This window comes from Suncus etruscus, chromosome 12 (assembly GCF_024139225.1).
Source record: "Suncus etruscus isolate mSunEtr1 chromosome 12, mSunEtr1.pri.cur, whole genome shotgun sequence".
In the NCBI taxonomy this organism is placed as follows: Eukaryota; Metazoa; Chordata; class Mammalia; order Eulipotyphla; family Soricidae; genus Suncus; species Suncus etruscus.
The window spans coordinates 36,136,003-36,144,948 of record NC_064859.1 but is presented as its reverse complement, the minus strand read 5'-3'; positions in this window follow the sequence as shown (position 1 = coordinate 36,144,948).

Genomic DNA, 8,946 nt, shown 5'->3' with positions numbered 1-8,946 from the left:
TTTTCATCCTTGGGATCATATATAGTCCTCTTCCTACTGCCAGGAGTGATCCTGAAATACAGTGTCAGGAGTAAGCACTAAGTGCTTCCAGGTATGGCCTCACCTCCCAACACTGAAAGGAAATACTACAAGAAAATCTGCATAGTTATACTATGACAATGAATAGAAAAACTAAAATGAGCAAAGACATTAATTTTTTATAAATTGCACTACAGTTCTATGGCAGATAATTTTTCCAATCTGGCAATATTTTTTTATCAAAATTTCTATTAAATTGTGCTCTTGATATTTGTACCACATAGGGACTGAGATATGTGCCTGTGTTCATACCCCTATAATTTAATGAGTCTTGACATAAATGATGATTCCAAAGCTAGTTTATAAATATTGATGCAAATTCTCTGGTCCTCATGGAATTTCTTTTTGCTCTAATAATCTAGTCTCGTCTATGGTCATACCACCCTGAATATGCCCGATATCATCTAATAATCTAATCTCTATGATCTAAGAAGTAGAGAAAAACAAGGAGAGGACACAGAGAATAATTTTGACCATCTTCCTAAACTAGTCTCAATAGACATCCGGCTTCAATATCCAGACATGTGTGGAAGTGACTTTAAGATGTACCTAGCCTTCATCACCACTTGTCAGGAACCACACGAAAGACCAAAAACAACAAACAACAAACAAACAAAAACAACGAAAACAATGGTATAGATGATCCCAGCTAAACTCTCATCTAGTTTGTAAATTTTTTAAAGGTTATTTTACATGCATGTCATTAAGTTTAAGATTATTTAATAGATGCCTAGATAAAGGGTCACTATTTTTCTATTTAAATTGCCTTTAGGGGCTGACTTAATAGCACAGAATGTAAAGGCACTAGCTTTGCCAACCTGCTTTGCTCACCCTGGGTTTGATCCTTGGCATTCCATACAGTTTCCAGAGCTGATTTGGTGACTAGGATTGAGTGATTTCTAAGCACAAAGTCAGGAATAAACCCAGAGCCCTACCAGGTGTATCCTCCAAACCAATAAATAAATAAAATTCCTACAAGATTTTTTAGTCTGTAAGCAATTTTTTTTTTTTTTTTGGTTTTTGGTTTTTGGTTCACAACCGGCAGTGTTCAGTGATTACTCCTGGCTCTATGCTTAGATATAGCTCCTGGCAGGCTTGGGGGACCTTATAGGATGCCGGAATTCAAACCAGAGTCCTTCTGCAAGCAAAGCAAACACCTTATCTCCATGCTGTCTCTCTGACCCCCTGTAAGCAATTTTTATGCAATAACAGATAGTTCTAAACAAGAAAAAGAATATAGAGGTCAATTTAAGAGAAATAGAAACAATATAAAGCTTTATTTATAAAGTTATATAAATTTAATTGATAACAAAATTGGGATTAAATTTTGCTAGGAGTTTCTGAAGTGTAGTACAATGGAGTGGACATTTGCCTTGCATACAGCAAACCACTAATTTCACCTAATATTTGTACCTAAAATTACAGTTCCTCCATGCCCACCAGGAGGGATCCATGAGCACAGAGTAAGGAGTAAGACATGAACACTGCTGAGTGTGGCCAAAAACACAATATAAAATAAAATATGCAGAAAAAATACATTAATAAATGGTTTATTGTCAAAAGCTATTGTCCAATATGTGTGCTTATGAAAAGAAAGACAATATGAAAAAAAAACTTAACCTAAATTTCTTCCAAAATTCATTATTCCATGGTTAGCATTATTATATAATTCCAAAATAAATTTTTCTTCACACTGTTGAACTTTATTTGTTGTCATTTTATAACTTTTGAAAATGTATATGTATTGCAGAATTATTTTAAGCCTGGAGTACAGTTTAATAAAAGAAATGGTGGGTATAATCTGTTGTTTCAATGAAGTGCATCTTGTTTTTGCTAAAAAAAAAATGGATTTTCTAATAATGTATCATTATTAATGTCACAAGAATTAGCTTATAAATCAAAAGTACTCCTATAATATTAAGTGTACAAATATGCTGTTTCTAGATGTGATCTCTATTAAGTGTGGCAGCAATTTATCATCAGTCTACTGAGTTGTGCTAAGTACTTTAAGCACTGGATATGCAGTAAATTACAGTTCCTTTAGTCATTCACCTTTGTGATGTTCCAGGAATATATTTTTTAGTATGTCCCTTACTTTTTGAAATTAGATAATCAATTCCAATAGTCAAAAAAAAATTGGGAACAAAAATGAAGCAGTTATAGCACTGTATTCCATTGCCATCTGTAACTACTTCTTTGTGTGGTAAGAACTAATTACCATTTCCCCCCTTTTTTTGCTAGTATTAGTTAATCTGTGTAGGACAGAACCAAATAATCCCCACTCTTCCAAACACAAGCTTTCCACTGCCACAAATGACAAATGCTAATGCCCCTTGATTGGCCATGACACAGCACTCTAAACCATTTGACTCCAGTGATTTAGTCAAGCAGAACATCTGAAAGCAAAGTGACTTCCGTGTTTAGTATTTAAATGCACAGCAAACAACTGCTTGCCTCTTTTTTCTTCTCTGGTGCTGTTTTATGAAGCAGCACATTATTACAGATAATCTACAATGAATAAAAAAAAACATTCTGTATTCAAAAATATACACATATTTGCCAAGTTTACTGAACCCATTATTTTTCAAAATAAAAGAGAAATATTTACTTGGAAATATATTACAGTTAAGAGTTTCTTACTACAGAGAAGGAACTACATATGCTATATAACTGAAACCATGATGCCAATAAACACGGATTTCCTAAAGACATCTATTGTCAATAGGTTAGTTGAACTTACGACTGTGCCAGGAAACCTTTTTCATACTTCAACAAAACATAATTTGTTTGAAGAAATGAACATAATTTGTTTGAAGTAATGATAACTGTTTATGAATAATTATCTGATTTTATCAGAAAATAACATTGTAGAAACAACTTGGAAGTATTTGTGTTCAAACGTATTATTTAGTCTGAACTTAATATTTATGCAGTCATGAGATATATTACACAATTCAAAACCAATTAAAAGTATTTGCCCAGATCCACCCATAACTTGTAAATTGGCATACATGGTTATGCTTACTTATTAAATTGGAATATTCTTGGACACTAGTAGTGGCTTCAAAAATAATGAGATTTTTCAGAATAGTTTATACATCATCAGTCAATCAAAATGATACATGAAATTATATCCATTTTAATATAAATCAAAATAATTCTTATCTCTTGTGTAGGTAAACTTTTAAGAGGTATGAGAAAGTGAATTGCTTATAATATATAAGTGAAAATAATCATTTAGTGTCTATAAAAGTCTTGCAAACCGGAAAAAGTATTTACATTCATACAAAAATATTTAGTCCTTATTCTCTGTTTTACTTGGAGTCAATTTATTCAGCTAATGTATTTTTTATTTAACTGTGTAAATAAAAGTGAAACAATTTACTTTAAATACTTCATTATTTATTTAAAATGTTTAGAATTCTATTCCCAGGTGAGATATGATCTTTTATTTTATATTTATTTATTTATTTATCTATCTATTTATTTATTCATTTTGGTTCTTGGGTCACACCCGGCAGTACTCAGGGGTTACTCCTGGCTCTAAGCTCAGAAATCACCCTGGCAGGCTTGGGGGACAATATGGGATGCCGGGATTCAAACCACCGTCCTTCTGCATGAAAGGTAAATGCCTCACTTCCATGCTATCTCTACTGCCCCATGATCTTTTATTTTAACCCCACCAGATCTTATCTTCTTATGTAAATGAATTTTGTTAATTATCAAGGACAAGTAGAAGCACAGTAATAATGTTCATAGTATTATTATATGTTAAACTTAAGATAAATTATATATTGCATCAAGTTTAAATCAAATGCTATCTATATTATGATCTGTTGATAGTATTAGAAATGCACTGGCCATATTAATGTAAAATATTATTAATATATCTTAGACAAATAAAATTTTATTGTTTCTCATGAAATGAGTTTAGAGATTGGAAAGCAACTGATGATGGCATTTTGAGGTGTCATCATGTTAGCTGTATTGTTCTTGAACTCAATGATTCAATTAATTGCTTACACATATCTGAAAAGTGGCGATGATATATACCTATCTCTTAGCATTACTTAAATGAGATGACAAATGTGAATTTGCTCTATGAGCTATAGAAAGTTAAAAATATTTTAAAACTATTTTATACATAAAACATTCTAGACTATTTTTATGTATATTAAGATAAGAACAAACTCTAAGCTACTATATTAACAGTTCTTTGTAGATTTCAGCAAAACTCATTCTGCAGACTTATCATTGTAAGTTTTACTCTATAGCTTCTGGAGCAGATATTTCCAATAATTACAGAGAGAAAAGACAAATAAATAAAAAGTTAAAAATAAGGTGTTATAAAAAGAATGAAGTTAAAGATGAATAATTCTTTATGGCTATCTTAGAATAGAAAAACATTAAGCAAATATAGAATTACAGGATGTAAAAGAAAAGTTTCCAGAATAAAGAAAAATTGAGCAAGTGTATTTTAAAATATTTGGTTCCTTGTAAAAATAATAAATATAATAAAACTTATTTTTAATTGTTTTTAGTTATCTAGAAAGGAAGTTTTTGCATAGAAAAATTAGCTTCTCCAAAATATATGCAGTTCCAGAAAAATAACAAAATAATGAATGTCTAAGAAATTTTATTATGAATAAGGTGCTATCTAAGATTTTATTAGACAGGATATAAAACAAAGTTATATAATTTTAAGCACACTGTCTAGGAAAGAACTACATCCATGAGTACGTTTTGGAAAGAAAGAAATGAAGATAGCAGTATTAATTAAATCAAGAGTGAAGAAATAATTAATAGTGACTAATAACTAACTTAAAATACAAAATTGCAAACCACACTGTCTAAAAGGAAAAAAGTAGGAGAGAGAGACAGAGAAGAAAAATGTCTGCCATAGAGGCAGGCAGATTGGGAGGGCAAAACGGAGAGACGAGGAAACTGAGGTCATTGGTGGTAGGCAATGTGCACTTGTGAAAGGGTGTTGGATACTATATGACTGAAATCCGGTCATGAACTACTTTGTAACTGTATCTCATGGTAATTCACTTAAAATTATTTGAAAGTTAAAAAAAGAAACGAAGTACTGAAATATATATGCATATAATTTAAAACAATGCAAAGCCTGAGAACTAACCAAATCACCAAATTTGAAAGTGTTACAGCAACTGTTAATAACATTATTGCATTATAACATAGTATCTTATTCTCTTGCTGTCCATGAAACCATAAAATAAAATAAAATAAGTCACAGATAAAGCATTGTCGTGATACAGTTTTGAGAGTTGGCTATATGTCTTGAAGATGCAAAAATAATACCTAAGAGAAAACAGCAGCAGGTTGACAAAAGGGGAAGCAATTTTTACTGCATATTTCTAAAATAATCTCAAACCTTCCTAAACATGAATCTTGTTATTCTAAAAACCAGTTTAAAACACCAATTCTTTATATAACATGCAGCTTTAAATTTAGAAGTATATTGTTTTAAAGGACTATAACTAAAAAAAAATATATATATATATATATATATTTTATATATATATATATATATATATATATATATTGAGAGTTGTTATATGTTTTTGCAAGGAGAATAAGTGACACTTCGCAAAAAATGTCTATGTCCTAGAACCTGTTAAATTTTTTTTTACCACGTGGTAAAGAAGAATTAAGATTGCAAATAAAATAGGTTACTGCTGTTCTCAAATTAGAGTGATTATCTTAGATGATATGACCTCTGTGCTTTTCTATTTATTTGGGGGTGGGGAACACCTGGCTGCGCTCAGGGGTTGCTCCTGTCTCTATGCTCAGAAATCACTCCTAGCAGGCAGGGGGACCATATGGAATCTTAAGATTCTAACCACTGTGCATTCTGTATTGGCTGTGTGCAAGGTAAATGCTCTACCTCTGTACTATCTCTCCAGCTCCATGATATGACCTCTGATCTGTCCTAGATAATCATTGTAGTCCATAAAAATGGAAAGGAGGGGGGGGTTAAAGCCCCCTCTGTACCATAGTACAGTGGAAAGGCTTTTTTTTTTTTTTTTTTTTGGCCTTGCACATGGTCAACCTGGGTTCAATCTTGGCCTATCCATATGGTCTTAGAGCACTACCAGCAATAGTTTCTAAGTACAGAATTTGAAGTTACCCTGAGCACCACTGATTGTGCCCTTCCAAAGAAATCCCCAATGGGGGGGTGAGGTGGAGAAAAGTAGAAGGTAAAAGTGATGTAATCTGAGGCTTCCACTAGCATTTCTGGCTTTAAATTGTGAAATGAGAGTAGGAGTGGTAATTCAAGTGGTGGACCACATGTCATCATATGCTAACACTGACAATTCTGAGGGCCCCTCTATTGGCTTTATACAAATAATAGATTAAAATCTAATAAAAAAATAATAAGAGAAAAAATAATAATAAATAAATAAAAGTACTCAACCTAAGGAAAGTTGATAGGTTCTGAAAGCTGAGAGAACAAAAACCAGATATTTCTCTGGATATTCCAGAAAGGAACATAATACTTTGTTTTAGCTTCATTCATCTTCTGCAGAACTGTGAGATAATAAATTTGTGCTGCCTTAAAACACTAGATTTTGGCGATTCATTACAGCAGCATGGGAACTTCTATGTATAACAACCTGTCTATATAAAGTGTTCACACATCAATATAAAGTTAAGAACACATTTTAAACACAGGGTACATAGTTTTTTCTTTAGAAGTAGTTCAAAGACTAGATCTAAAGAGTTAGATCCACTATTTAAACAACCTGAAATAAGTGCATTGTTGCATTTTCTTTTTTTTTTTTAAGGAAGTAGATCCCACATGGAATAAACTTAAAGTTGACATTAAATCTCCAATATCACTTACTCCATGCTTGGAGATATATTTCAAAACCATCGGCTTAATATGGAAAAATAATTGATTTCATATAAAATATGATTGGGATGAAAGATAGTAAAACATGCCCAAAGCCAAACTGTTTAGCCCATCACAGTTATAAAAGTCAACACTAAATTGGTTGAATATATTTTATCTAAAATTCAAGTACTTATTCAAAATTTCTATTTTATCCTTTTCCCTGGTGCCATAAAATTTTCATATTCTTCCTGTCTTCATTCAAATCTGTCCTTTTCTCTTTTTTATATATATAAATTGATACTATATATTTAGTTTGATGTTAAATGGAAACTAGGCTTGGGGTATTAATATTTGTAATAGTATTTAAATTTGTGATATTTCATAATAAAAATAATAGAATAATAATAAGAAATGCTTACAGACAAAAATTCCAAGCTAAACATAAGTTCTTTCTTTTTTTCTTTATTTTGGGTCTTCTGATTTTTTTCTCTGTAATCTTTTGATCTTCCAGCTCAGTATACAACAGTCTTAAAACAAGTGAATCTTTTTTGTCTGTGGAAAATAAGAATCTGAGGAAATATATTTCCATGGTGGAGTGTTTTTATGGTATCTTGATCCAACATCACATTTTCCAAGTCCAAGAGAATGTACCATCTTGGATGAAAAGCATACAGAGTTAGGGCAAATATAATGTGTATGAGCTAAAGGACTTGATTTCTTGGTTGGTAAAATGTATTTTAAACAATATCAGAGTTGATGTAAAGACAAATGAATGTCTCTATGGTATCACCATCAGGCTGAAAATTCCAGTGACTTTAGTCTCAAATTTCCTTTTAACGTGATACATTTATGGGGTGTTGTTTTTACGTCTTGCTTAGTAATGAGTTCATGTTTAAATGGTCATTTATCATTTACCATATAAAAGAAATATTGGGGGAAATATTATAAATGCATTCAAAGTCAAAAATAAAAGCAACTTAGACTGAAAGACTAAGAATGTGGACTAAGTTTTTAGTAGTGCCCTGCCCGTATCTGGCCTCTGAATTTATGTCCATATTTTAGTACCCTTTTTTATTTTTAAGTCAATTTGAGAATACTAAATTATTAAATTCATGTAATTTGTGCAAGTTTCTTTCTAGATTACTAGTCTGTCCACCTATTCTATCAGCAAAACCCATGTTTTCTTTCTTTCTTTCTTTCTTTCTTTCTTTCTTTCTTTCTTTCTTTCTTTCTTTCTTTCTTTTCTTTTTTCTTTCTTTCTTTCTTTTCTTTCTTTCTTTCTTTTTCTTCTTTCTTTCTTTCTTTCTTTCTTTTTCTTTCTTTCTTTCTTTCTTTCTTTCTTTCTTTCTTTCTTCTTTCTTCTTTCTTTCTTTCTTTCTTTCTTTCTTTCTTTCTTTCTTTCTTTCTTTCTTTCTTTCTTTCTTTCTTTCTTTCTCTTAGAACCAAGTTAGGTCTTTCTGTTTTCTATTTCCTAGGATTTTTGGGTACCCTTTTGGTTTTCAAACTCATGACTATCTTTCAAGGAGGGACTGAAAGGGAGAAAGAGAATCATTTAGATCATTTTACCCTTTAGCATTCAAGATTGACATCCTATACTTTTATGGTTATGTTTCATTTGCTTGTTTGGGGCAACTCTGAGAGTTTATAGGGCTTATTCCTGTCTCTGTGCTCAGGGTTAACTCCTAGTGGTGCTCAGGGTACCATATGAGGTGCCAGGGTTTGAGCCTTGCTCAGCCATATGTAAGCTTTTATACAGCTCTGAACTATGAGGCTTTCATAGTTTTATTGTGGATTTATAATGGATCTACAGTAAAGATAAAGTGGCACATAGTACGAAAAACTACTTACTAGAAGAAACTTCACACATCTGAAAAAATTTATTATTTTATTTTATTTTATTTTTATTATTTTTTAATTTTTTCAGATAATGTGTTTACTTGAGAGAGTAAACTCTCAAAGACCAGAGGGATAATCCAAAACCCTGGAATACATGACATGCTTGATGTTCT